Here is a 13685-nt window from a genome sequence, read left to right on the forward strand (position 1 = left end):
GCAGGCCAGTGCTCAAACCACTGAGCTATCCCTCCCCCCCATTAATTGGGGGGGGGGGGCAGATTTAGGGATGACTATCTGTGTTCTGTTCATAACCTGGTCTGATAGATACACCTCCCTTACTTATAAGCAGGGCTTTGCCGTGTTGGTTGGATAAATACAGTGGGAGAACCAGGCCAGTGCACTCCCATAAAGACCTTGCAGCAGCTGTGCCAAAGGAAGGGTTCACTGATTCCGCGTGATCTGGATCACTTCGTAAACTGGGTGCAAGCAAACGATGTGCATTTTAATAAGGGTAAATGTCCATGTCCACATCTGGTAACAAAGAACATAGGCCATGTTTGTGGCCTGGGGACACTCTCCTGGTATGCAGGGGCTCTGGAAGAGATGTGGGGGTGGATAATCAGCTGAACGTAAGCTCTCAGTGCAATGTTGTGGCCAAAAGAGCAAATGTCACCCTGGGATGCATCAATGGAATGTCGAGTAGAAGTAGAGAGGTTCTTTTGTCCCTGTATTTGGCACTGATGAGACCACAGCTGGAGTCCTGTGTCCAGGTCTGGTGCTAACCATTCTAGAGCGATGTGGGTAAATTGGAGAAGAGTCAGAGAAGAGTCATGAGATTGATTAAAGGATTAGAAACTCTGCCTTGGAGTGACATACTCAAGGAGCTCAGTCTATTTCGCTAACAAAGAAAAGGTTAAGGGGTGACTTGATCACAGGCTGTAAGTATCTACATGGGGAACAATCATTGAAGAATGGGTGCTTCCATCTAGCAGATGAAGGTCTAACACGGGCCAGTGGCTGGTAGTTGAAGCTAGACACGTGCACACTGGAGAGGAGGTCTCTGTGTTTCCCGGGGAGAGTAATTAGCCATTGGAGCGATTTAGCAAGGGTGGAGGTAGATTCTCCGTCAGTGGTAATGTTAAGATCAGGACTGGCTGCTTCTCAAAAAAGCTCTGCTCTAGGGATTACTGTGGGGAAGTCCTATGGCTGGTGCCGTGCTGAGGGTTCAAACCAGGTGATCCCAGTGGGCCCTTGTGGCCTTTGAATCTGAATCTATGCCTGGCCTCCTCCATGCCCCTGCCATGCATGTCGAGCTGGTAGAGCGTGCGGGTGCTCAAGCTGTCTGCCTCTTGCCCTTCCCCCCCCCCCCCAATCTACAACATGTGTGCTGGCTAATGGAAGGTGCCGTCAGGAAGGCGGAGGGATTTGTGATGAGTGGATGCGTGACTGGAGGGGAGGAAGCTGGGGCAGGGTGTCCTGGCTGAACAGCAGTGGCCATGTGGTCTATAGGGTTTGGGTTTGGAAAGGGGAGAGCTGGTCTTTCCCTGTATCTGATTGGCTAGGAATGAATAGTACTCAACCAGCTTGCTAGAGAAATGCTGAGTTATGATTGGCTGAGAGCTGGTCTAGTCCACCCCTGTCCCTTCCTCACCCCTTTACCTTAGGCAGCCGGAAGCCCTGGCCTTACACCCTCCAAAGGACCAATAGCTCAGTGGTACCATCGTCACCAGGTGGCCGACCACAGTGGGATGGAGACAGAGAACCACGAAGGGAGCCACACGAGGGCTGCCCTTGGCCTGGTGTATTTTGCACTGAACAGTAGCTGGGCAGAGGGGATCCTACGGCGATGGGAGCCGTGTCAGACCCTGGATACGCAGACTGAGCTACTATGGATATAATAGCCCAATGATTGGGGATCTTCATTGATTTAGGTGAGTCGCACCAGAGATGAGCAGGACCCATTGATTTCAGTGAGTTCCACCGGGGATGAGCAGGGCCCGTTGATTTCAGTGAGTTCCACCGGGGATGAGCAGGGCCCATTGATTTCAGTGTGTTGCACCGGAGATGAGCAGGACCCATTGATTTCAGTGAGTTGCACCGGAGATGAGCAGGACCCATTGATTTCAGTGAGTTGCACCGGGGATGAGCAGGGCCCATTGATTTCAGTGAGTCGCACCGGGGATGAGCAGGGCCCATTGATTTCAGTGAGTCGCACCGGGGATGAGCAGGGCCCATTGATTTCAGTGAGTTGCACCGGGGATGAGCAGGGCCCGTTGATTTCAGTGAGTCGCACCGGGGATGAGCAGGGCCCATTGATTTCAGTGAGTTGCACCGGAGATGAGCAGGGCCCATTGATTTCAGTGAGTCGCACCGGAGATGAGCAGGGCCCATTGATTTCAGTGTGTTGCACCGGAGATGAGCAGGGCCCATTGATTTCAGTGAGTTGCACCGGAGATGAGCAGGGCCCGTTGATTTCATGAGTTGCACCGGGGATGAGCAGGACCCATTGATTTCAGTGAGTTGCACCGGGGATGAGCAGGACCCATTGATTTCAGTGAGTTGCACCGGGGATGAGCAGGGCCCATTGATTTCAGTGAGTCGCACCGGAGATGAGCAGGGCCCATTGATTTCAGTGAGTTGCACCGGGGATGAGCAGGGCCCATTGATTTCAGTGAGTCGCACCGGGGATGAGCAGGGCCCATTGATTTCAGTGAGTTGCACCGGAGATGAGCAGGGCCCATTGATTTCAGTGAGTCGCACCGGAGATGAGCAGGGCCCATTGATTTCAGTGTGTTGCACCGGAGATGAGCAGGGCCCATTGATTTCAGTGAGTTGCACCGGAGATGAGCAGGGCCCGTTGATTTCATGAGTTGCACCGGGGATGAGCAGGGCCCATTGATTTCAGTGAGTCGCACTGGGGATGAGCAGGGCCCATTGATTTCAGTGAGTCGCACTGGGGATGAGCAGGGCCCATTGATTTCAGTGTGTTGCACCGGAGATGAGCAGGGCCCATTGATTTCAGTGAGTCGCACTGGGGATGAGTAGATCCCTTTGATTTTGGTGGAGTTGCACTATCGTTGACTCCTGTGGTTTTGATCTTACTGTTCATCTCTCCTGTAGCCTGCCAAGCTTTCAGCAGCATGCGAGGGGTTGGCTCTCCTGGTCTTTGAGAAACACTTCGGCCAAGCAGAGCAACCCTGTGCCTCTCTGAAGCAGATGTGTGAGGGGTGGGGCTGGAGAGGAGGGATTACATTAAGAATAAAGGCCAAGCTAGTAGCATGTGCAGTCCAGCTCTGATGTGAAAAGCAAAGGTCTCTGAACTGCAGCCAAGGAGCCATGTCCCTGGGCACCGAAGGCCCTAGTCAGTCCTTGAAAATGGTTATTTTTAGGGATCTGTAAAAGGCCTTTAAGAAAGCACAACGTCTTCTTCCTCCCTGACCTTTTCTTTCTCCTCTCTCCCGCTCCTCATGCAAAGCACAGCAGATCACCACGATGTACATAGCTCGAAATGGGAGATCCCAGTCTGCCCCACCAGCCCAGATGTGTGTGTGTGTGTGTGTGTTGCATCTCAACCCTGTTACTCTGACACTGTGTAATAAAGATTAGTTATAACCTCTCTCCATCCCGTCTCTCCTGCCCCTCTTATTGTGACCAGAGCTGATGACGACACGTGACAACTGTTTGTTTTTTGGTTTTATTTTTCATTTTGTACAGAGAAAACAAATTTCCTTTAAAAAAATGTTTTTTGACTGAAGTAACTTTTCTGGTGCTGTTGTTAACTTGTTCCTTTTTTTAATTTATTTCCCCCTGTGCTCCTGTCTCTCCCCCTCCGCTACCCTTTCCTCACCCTCTCTTTTTCTTTTCTTTTTCGGACAATTTTCCTGTTCCCCACCCCGCCCTTGATTTAAATAGTCACTGCTACAAGTAACGAATGCACTGTGAAGATTCCAGTATTAATAAAAGTTGTACTGTAATTAATACCAGGGACTCACATGTGTGTTTTTGTGTCTCACCTATTCTTTCGCCAGTCCTCCTTCCTCGCGTCCTGCTGAGGTGGCTGATTCTTGTTAGCGAACAGGAGACAATGTGTCACTTGATCTGGACATGCTTCATTGGGGTGATTGTTCTTTTTGAAGGCTTGCCAGCAAATTGGTTCTAGCCTAGGGTGGTGCCTGAACTGTAGTTGGGATGGTATTACCAAACAAGTCTCTCATTTTGCTAGTGTTGAGTGGTTAAGTGATGGGAAACCAGGGGTTAAAAAATTCTAAAATTTAATTATGGTCAATTCATGCAAGAGTTGCCTTCCAAAGCTTAAAAGACACAATTAGCATTATTTTTATTTTTGTATTTTTAACTGCTGCAATGTTCTGGTGTAAAACTTTTGAGGCCTTTTCGTTTTTTGATGACTTCTCTGAACTGAGACACCAAAAACATTGTGGGACATCAATTGGTTTGGATGCGTAACTGTCACGGAGTCCCCAGGCAATGCTCTGGAACTGCTCCCCATCAAGCCAGTCAGGACTTTGGGGAGCCTCCTCTCCCTTGGAGCAGACTTGTTCAGGGCAAGAAGCTCACATGGCTTCACCTCCTGGGTCTCTCCTTGGAGCATTCAGCATCCTCTGCCCCTCCGTGCGCTTCCCACAGCGAGCCCACCCCAGCGGGGTCCTGGGGAAGCCACAGGGTTCTGCACCCCCACTTTGCAGTCAAACGTGACTCTCAGCCAGCCAGTAAAACAAGTTTATTCAATGACAGGAACAGGCTCTAAAACAGAGCTTGTAGGTACAGCGAACAGGACCCCTCGGCCGGGTCCGTTCTGGGGGACAGTGAGCCAGACCCCCACATCTGCACTTCACTTCTCATCCCCAGCCAGCTCCAGACTAACAACCCCCTCCAGCCCCTCCTCTCTGCTCAGCCCCTTTCCCGGGCCAGGAGGTCACCTGATCTCTTTGTCTCCAACACCTTCAGTTGGCACCTTTCCAGAGAAGGGGCCCAGGCCATCAGTGCTAGGAGACAGAGTGCCAGGAATTTAGGTGCACTGGCCTTTTGCTCTGCCAGATACTTAAGAACTGCCTAGGGGACACTGAGGCACCAAGACAGTATTCAGAGAAAACATTAAGAACATTCCCAGTTCATCACAGTAACTACTGGCAGACTTGCTCATATCCTAGTCTATCAGGAGCTGCCACTCTCCTATCTGAATTGGCATGATGATTAAGGCATAGTCCACACAATCCGTAACTACTTATTCCTGGGCCTGCCCCTCTTCTAGTTCCATTCTGGCACTTCTTTCTCCTCGTTTCTCACCCGGGCCACTGGGTTCTTTGGCTCTTGCCTTCTTGGCCTCAATTTTTTAATGTGATAATCTCAATGCCGAGGAGTGCTCAGCGTCAAAACGGAGGTGAAATGCACCACGCTCGTGCCATGGATATGGTCAAAACAGAGACAAGCCTATTTGCTGAACTGAAGGCTCTTCACAAAGAAGTGTGGTTGACAGGCTAGATGAGGGCCTAATGCCCATTGTCCCTAGCTGGGGTGGATGTTGCAGGTTGGGGCTAACACGCTGGCCAGGCGATGTGGGTGGGGGGTCCCAGCACTGGAATAATAGGGTGATGCTGCGGATCAGGCTAGAGGAGAAGGATTTTGGAGGCCTGTGTTGCACACAGCAGCTTTGGCAGATCAGGGATGGGGAATGCTGTCAGAACTAGGGTGAGGCAGGTCAGCAGTGAGATGCATGGAGAAAGCCGAGACTGGCGTGCCCCTGCACCCACTGCCACCTCTCAGAAGAGAAGCACAGTTCACAGAGGGAGTGTAAAGAACCCAGCCTGCTTGCCCCGGAGAGCCACCACTTCCCCGCCTGGTGCTCCCGCGGAGCTGGGTCTCTGCACAGGTCGACATGCAGCATGTCACAGCTTGTGACAGTTTCAGCTCAGCTGCTCGGTGAATTTCAGGCCTGAAATGGGAAACTCTGGTCTCTTCCCAGGTAAAATCCCCCTTCACTTCTCCAGCTATGCGTGCCAGGGCCTTGCTATGATTCCTCATGGAGAGGCAGCAGCAGCAGCTTTGACAGCATCCTCACCAGGGGAGCAGGCCCTCCTGGGGAGAATGTGGGACCCCGCTTCCTCAGGGAGGCCTCCAGGCTGATGAATCACCAAACACAATGGACCAAACAGCCCAGACCCAGGTGCCCAGTAAAAGGGGGGGTCGTGCAAATAGCTGGGTGCCCCCATCTTTTAGGAGGTTGGTCTATGGCCACGTCCAGACTAGGGTATTAAAATCGATTTTAGATACGCAACTTCAACTACGTGAATAACGTAGCTGAAGTCGAATTTCTAAAATCGAGGTACTCACCCGTCCAGACGGCGCGGCATCGATGTCCACGGCTCTCCGTGTCGATTCCGGAACTCCGTTCGGGTTGATGGAGTTCCGGAATCGATGTAAACGCGCTCGGGGATTGATACATCACATCCAGACTAGACGCGATATACCGATCCCTGAGCAATCGATTTTAACCCACCGATGCCGCGGGTTAGTCTGGACGTGGGCTATGTCTCTCAGTGATTTCCCTACACACCACCCAGGAGGGGGGGTGTACACCCCCCCGAATTTCCCCAACACTCCCCCCAGTTTTGTTGAGCTAGTTACATACCAATTCAGTGACTGGAAATCTGAATTTAAACTGAAACATTAATACACACCTTAAAAGCTTATACAGTGTATGATAAAATATGTGTAACTGAAAAAGTAGAATAGATTTGAAAAGTATGAACATAGACTAGCTTCCTTGCTTCCTTATACAGCTGTTTTTTGTGATGTCAGCACATTCATTTCGGTGGTGTTGGCCAACCTAATAATTTCAAATGATGATTTGTAAGCAAAGTCTAAATGAGCTCTCCCTGACAGCTGGTGATGAGCTGGGGCTGCGGAGAAAGGCTTCAGGGCCAAATTATATTTACATTCACACCTAATCTACCTAGGTATCCAGCAAACAGAGCTGTGTTGTCCAAGTGATAGATTTTGGCTGGGGTTGGGTTACAAACCACTTGAATGTGGGGGGAATGGGGGATGAAATGTTGTTCTTATTGTATGAGTAAAGGGCAGTAGAACTGTAGCCTGTGATGATTTGAAGATATCAAGAGAGAGGGTGGGGACCTGTCCCTCTCCACTGTTTAAAGACAGAGCTGATTAGGCTCCATAGAGAGTCTTTTGTTCTGTTAAGTGACCACTGCAGCTGAAATCCCTGATAATCAGGTCTAAGTGCTTAGTCCTGTTGTGGGGACAGTGTTCCTGTGGGGACAGTGTTTCTGTGGCAGAGACAGCCCAGATAGCACTAGCAGCGAGGTTCCCCCACGAGTGCTCAGCTGAAATCACTGAGAGCTGGTGGAACCTCAAAAGACCAACTTGCAGAGGTCACAGTGGCATGTGGCAGCCGAAGGTGACTGTGCAGGGCCATTGGCAACAGAGTGGTGGAGAGAATGGTGGCACAACAAACAGCTATGGCCAGAGCGAACAGTGAGCAGCTGGAGGAACGAGCAAGGTGCCTTCTTGTCCCCCAGCTGGGAGGTGTACTCATGTGAAAGCACCTCTGAACGCTGAGTCTCCACTAACCAAGGACAACACCGGTGAGTGGAGTGCGGCGGAGGGGAAAGTGAGGGGCATGTTAAATAAACATTTGTTTGTTGGACTATATTTTAGTGACTTTTGAGAATGCTAGATTTGTGACTGGGAATGGAAACTTATATAAATATGTTTCCTAGTAGGCCAAGATTTTTAAAATGCATTATTTGCCAAGGTTGTTATCTCACATTGTTGCTATCTTCGGAGGTCATTATATTGGGGAGTTTCTGTACTAAACATTTTTATTATTATAATTAATTTTTACATTAGAATGGTCATATTGGGTCAGACCAATGGTCCATATAGCCCAGTACCCTGTCTTAAAACAGTGGTCAAGGCCAGGTGCTTCGGAGGGAATGAACAGAACAGGTAATCATCAAGTGACCATCCCCTGTTGCCCATTCCCAGCTTCTGGCAAACAGGCTAGGGACACTCAGAGCATGGTATTGCATCTCTCCCCATCCTGGCTAATAGCCACAGATGGACCTGTTCTCCAGGAATTTACCTAGTTCTTTTTATAATCCTGTTATAGTTTTGGTCTTCACAGCATCCCCTAGCAAAGAGTTCCCTGGGTTGACTTTTATTGTGTGAAGAAGTACTTCCTTTTGTTTTTTTAAAACCTGCTGCCTATTAATTTCATTGGGTGACTGCTAGTTCTTCTGTTATGTGAAGGATTAAATAAAATTTCCTTATTCACTTTCTTCGCACCAGTCAAGATTTTGTAGACCTCTATCATATCCCCATTAGTCATCTCTTTTCTAAGCTGAAAATTCCCAGTCATTTTAATCTCTCCTCTTGTTTCATACCCCTGATTATTTTAGTTGCCCATTTCTGTACCTTTTCCAATTCCAATATATATATTTTTAGGATGGGTGACCAGATCTGCACACACTATTCAAGGTGTGGGTGTCCCATGGATTTATATAGAGGCAATATGATATTTTCTGTCTTATTATCTATCCCTTTCTTAATGATTCCCAATATTGTTTGCTTTTGTGACTGCTGCTGCACACTGAGTGAATGTTTTCAGAGAACTATCCACAATGACTCCAAGATCTCTTTCATGAGTGTTAACAGCTAATTCAGATGCCATCATTTTGTATGTATAGTTGAGATTGCTTTCCCATGTGCATTACTTTGCATTTATCAACATTGAATTTAATTTGCCATTTTGTTGCCCAGTCAGCCAGTTTTGTGAGATCCCTTTGTAGCTCTTCGCAGTCTGCCTGGGACTTAACTATCTTGAATAGTTTTGTAACATCTGCAGATTTTGCCACCTCACTGTTGTTTACCCATTTTTCCAGATGAATATGTTGAACAGTACTGGTCCCAGTACTGACCCCTCAAGGATACCACTATTTATCTCTCTCCATTCTGAAAACTGATAATTTATTCCTACCCTTTGTTTCCCATCTTTTAACCAGTTACTGATCCATGAGAGGACTGCCCTCTTATCCCATGATGGCTTACTTTTCAAAAGTCAATTTAAATTAAATACATTTTTTTAATTATTTTTTTTTTTAGAAATCTAGGTCTGTTATGTGTTTTGGTGTAACTTGCATTTTCCTTATGTTAAATTTGCATAAGCCTAACGAAACATTTACTTTATTCATATCTCTTTTATATATCTCATTTGACCTGACACCCCCTGTAAATTTGAACACCTCCCCCTAATTTCAATTCCTGGGGAAACCACTGCTCTTGCTATGGCTGCAGGCTAAGCCAGGATGAGGGCAGAAGCAGGATTCTCCCCACACTTGCTCTGAAGAGGTAAATGTAGATTGAGAAAGGGGCTAATTAACCCAGCAGGGCACAGCTGGGGAAGCAGGTGGCTCAGCAAGGCCCCGTGGGAGGGACGGAACCCAGGAGCTTGGCAGCTGAGGGGGTTGCTGGGAAGGCTGCAGTGACTCCCCAGGGGGAGGGTTTGGAGGCTGCAGAGGCAGCCTGGGAAGAGGGCGTTAGGAGCCTGGCAAGCCTCGAGTGCCAGGCATTAAGGAACAGGATCAGGGAAAGACAGTGAGAGTCCAGAGGGAACAGACCTTGGCTGCTGCCTGAAGGATCCCTGAGTCAGATCGAGAGCAGAGGGTGGGCCCGGGTTCCCTGCCCGTTGCTGAGGGGGTGGCACCTGGGGCAGTGAATGGGCGGTCTGCCTAGGGCTGCAGAAACAAGCCTTTGGTGTCACAGAAGGGGAAAACACATAGCTGCAGACTCAGAGAGAGGGCTGGAGAGCCAGCCTGCAATCGCGGGAAGGGGCGTGGACCTCGCGAAGCGAATCCCCAGAGCTGCCAGGAGGAGACGCCAGCCTAGCGGTGAGTCAAGCCCCAGTGTCCACCTACATCTCCAGGCAGGCCTCTGAACCACCCCATGGACCACGACAAACTTCCCGTCAGACTGCTGCCCTGTGCTCAGGCAGGCCGGGCAGTTCACTGGTTTCTTAAAGAGACCCAGCCGGGTCACCGACCGCACCCTCAGCTGCTCTGGGAAAAGGCCAGTACCCCTTTGGGGGCGGGAGGGTGCAAGGACCCAGCCGCTCAGCCCTCCAGTAACAAACCAGGTGAGGCACAGCTGGCGTTCGTGAGCAGCCCCGCAAGAACAGGCTGTGTCGCCCCGCACGTACAACGAGCCTATCGATAAGCCGCAGCCCCATTCTCGAGCAGAACCATACCCTAATAAGCCAATGGGTGTGCATGCGGCGAGGCAGCAGAATAGAGTGCAGTAAAGAACCCAGTCTCAGTTCCAGGTGGGCATTACAAACCATAGAGAGCAAAACACTGAATTGTAAAATAGAGAAATGACCCACCCTAGTTCCTCTCTCTCGCACGCACCTTAATTCTCTATCCTGCTTTCGCTTCTTCCTTGCCCTTCGCTGCTGCCCATGTGTGGCTGCAGCCCAGCAGGCTGCGTGTGCCACCTTCCAGGCCAGGCTCACCCAGGGGCGCAGCGTCGGAGTGAGAGATGAGGCGGCTTGGTCACACGTTCACAGTGGCTCTCAGCTCGCCATTGAAGTCAATGGCGCTATGACAAGTCACACTTGCTTTGCCAGAGCCCTCTGACCTCCTGCCGAACACAGACCAAAATGTTGCTCAGTGCCTAGTCCTGCCGCTAGCCCCTGGCTTTCAGCTGAGCTAGAGCCAACCCTTCAGCATCACAGCAACGTCGGGATGGATGGGCCTACGAGAGGGCTTCTAGGCCAGCCCCCTGTGCAAAGGCAGGCCCATTAAACCTAGACCCGCCCTGAGAGGTTTTTGTCCAACCTGGTCTTCAAACCCTCCAGCAGCGGAGATTCCACACCCAACCTTGGACACCTGTTCCAGAGCTTAGTTACCCTTGGCATTAGAAAGTTTTTCTACTGTCTGTGCTGCAATAGGGAGCAGGGTGAATTGACCTGGGAATGTCGTTTAGTTTTAATGGGTCTGTCTGCATGGGGGATGGGCGAGCAGGGGATGACTTTAGGTGAGGAACTGTACCTAAGTCAGGAAGGCGGGTGGGGTGAGTTAAGACCATTGCCTGGGAACCTGGACAAAGGGATGGGGGAGAGATCCTGCTGGAGGGGTATTTTTGGTTTCAGTTTTGGGCTGGCTGGGAAGAGGCAGGGAACCCCAAGTCTGGGGTCTAAGATTCTTGCCCCCCAGAGGGACCTGGCTGAGGGGTTCTGGTTGTACCTACAAGCCCTGCTTGGAATTGTGTTCCTGTCGTCTAATAAACCTTTTGTTTTCCTGGCTGGCTGGGAGCCACGGTGAATCACAGGAAGTGGGAGGTACAGGGCCCTGACTTCCCCACACTCCGTGACAATATTGAACCTCCATCTCCCTTGCTGCAGATTAAGCTCACTACTTCATGTCTATCTTCTGTAGACCTGGAAAACAATGGCTCACCGGCCTCTTTGTAAAAGCCCTTACCAGAGTGTTATCCGGTCCCCACCCTCAGTTATCTTTTCTCAACACTAGACATGCCAAGGTCTTGTCCCCATTTCTCGCAGGTCAGGTTTTCTAAACCTTTGCTCATTTTTGTGGCTCTCCTCTGAACACGCTCTATTCTGGCCACAGCTTTCTTAAAATGTGCATCGGTGCTGCAGCCCCTCCGTCCTTCCTTGCGGGCCTTGTCTAGCAAAGTTGAGGGCGTCACTCTCCACCAGCACAGCAATACCACCACCAGACCCTGCGGCACAGATAGCTCTGCGGCGGTTTTGTCACTGGGTCGCTACAGCTGCTCTGGGTAAGCTACACAGGGTGGAGGGATAAGTACCCAGGCCCCATCTGTGCTGCAGCCTCCACTGTTGCTAGCCCTGGTGGAGAATTACAGCAATTGATACAGCCTGTGGGTAGGTAACATGGTGACTCAGGCCTCAGGGCCTGGAGCAGAACCATCTCTGGGCACAGCCAGCCCATTGTAGGATGCCTGATTGGTTAGGCCATGTGATTGGCTGGACGAGGCAGCAGACTGACTCTTAAGCAGGCAGTTCAACACCTGGTCAAAGCATCTGGCCTGGCTAGGACCATGCCTGTGCCCACCTCACCCGCCATGCCTCACTCCAGGTAACCAGCTCTGACCCTGGGCTCTGGCCTCTGACTCTGTCCCTGGGCTTCTATTCCTGGCCACTGAGTCCTGCTCCAGTCTCTAGCCCTGACTCCTGCTCCAACCACCCATGTCTCGGTCACATGACAGGGAGTTACTGCTGTTTTTCGCATGAGGCTGTGGGAAGTAAAGCTGGGATTGGCCGTCAGCCCACAACCTGACATTTGAGGACTCTGTCCAGACTTGTTCAGTTGCTAGGAGCTGCCATGGACTGCTTGTTCAAATGCTGGCTGGTGGGAGAGGCCCGGGGAGGAGAGGTAGTTGAGGCTGGGCATCTAGAATTGGGTTTTTCCAGGACCTGGCTGAAGATCCTGGGCTGGATGCTCAGGACACCAGAGACTTGTCCATCCAGGAAAGCGGCACTGAGACCAGGGCTGGGAGCATAGGACCCAGAAGCTTCTGTGGAGGACGTCTGATCTGGGCTCTGTCATAAGACTTTCCAGGGCTTGAAAAGGTGAAGAGGGCACCTCTAGATGAATACTACAGGAGTTCACTTGTGGGGTTTGTTAGGATAAATATTTAGGCCTGTCTGCAAAGGCCTATACTTTAAGAATTTAGGTGTATTCTTATCACTTAGCTAGTCATAGAGGTATAAAAGAAAGAATCAAAATCACTGTCTGTCTGTGTAATGGCCTTCTCTTACTGTGACAGTCTGAGGCCTGGTTCTTCAGCTAAGCAGCAGAGGCAGCCATAAGCTGGGAAGTGTATGGTCACATCCTCACATTCTAAACTAGTCACATTGAAATAAGGTGCTATTGGGCTGTTAGGAATACAGTCCTGTCCTGATATTCCTGTCACCTCCAGAGACAGAGAAGAGCCTAGAAGATGTAAAAGGAAACTTAAGTTTGATAACATCCTGTCTGACAAGAACTCACTTATCAATAGCTGGGATGTGAAATCCTCATTTCTGTATTGTTCTATCCCCGTAGTTTCCACTTCCCTATTGTTTGTCTGTATAATCTGTCTGGTTCTGTGATTGTTTCTGGCTGCTGTATAACTCATTTTATTGGGCGTAAACCAATTAAGGTGGTGGGATATAATTGGTTAAATAACCATGTTACAGTATGTTAAAGATTGATTCAATCATTTTACTGAAATTGGTTAAGGTCTAGCTAAGCAGAACTCAAGTTTTACTGCATAGTCTGCAGTCAATCAGTAAGTAAGGGGGAATGGGAACAGGGACTGGGGATGGGAGTGGGGGAATTGGGATCATGTTTTCCTAAAGGAGGAGTGGGAACAAGGGGTGGGAACAGGAACAGGGACACAGGCAAGGCTCTGTGGTGTCAGAGCTGGGAAGGGGGACACTGGGGAAGGAAACTGGAATCATGTTTGCTGGAAGTTCACCCCAATAAACATTGAATTGTTTGTGCCTTTGGACTTCGGGTATTGTTGCTCTCTGTTCATGCGAGAAGGACCAGGAAAGCGAGAGGGTGAAGGTATAAGCTCCCTAACAAGGTTAGTTGTAACTGATACAGCCAGTGTGTTAGCCAAGCCTGGTGGGGATGTGGTGACAGGGTTTTCCTGGAGCGGCTTTCAAGGATCACTTTCCGTATTCCTCAGCAGTCACTTGACTCCAGGGCCAGGGTCTTTGCAAAAGGGAGCAGAGTGAGGGGCATGACACAAGAGCAGGTTGCAGAGTTGGGGGCGGTAGCAGTTCTCCCCCAGTCTTGGGTACAGGAAACCTGGGGTCGTGACACAGAGCATGCAGAAAA

The sequence above is a fragment of the Gopherus evgoodei genome, chromosome 12 (genome assembly GCF_007399415.2).
Source record: "Gopherus evgoodei ecotype Sinaloan lineage chromosome 12, rGopEvg1_v1.p, whole genome shotgun sequence".
Taxonomy (NCBI): domain Eukaryota; kingdom Metazoa; phylum Chordata; order Testudines; family Testudinidae; genus Gopherus; species Gopherus evgoodei.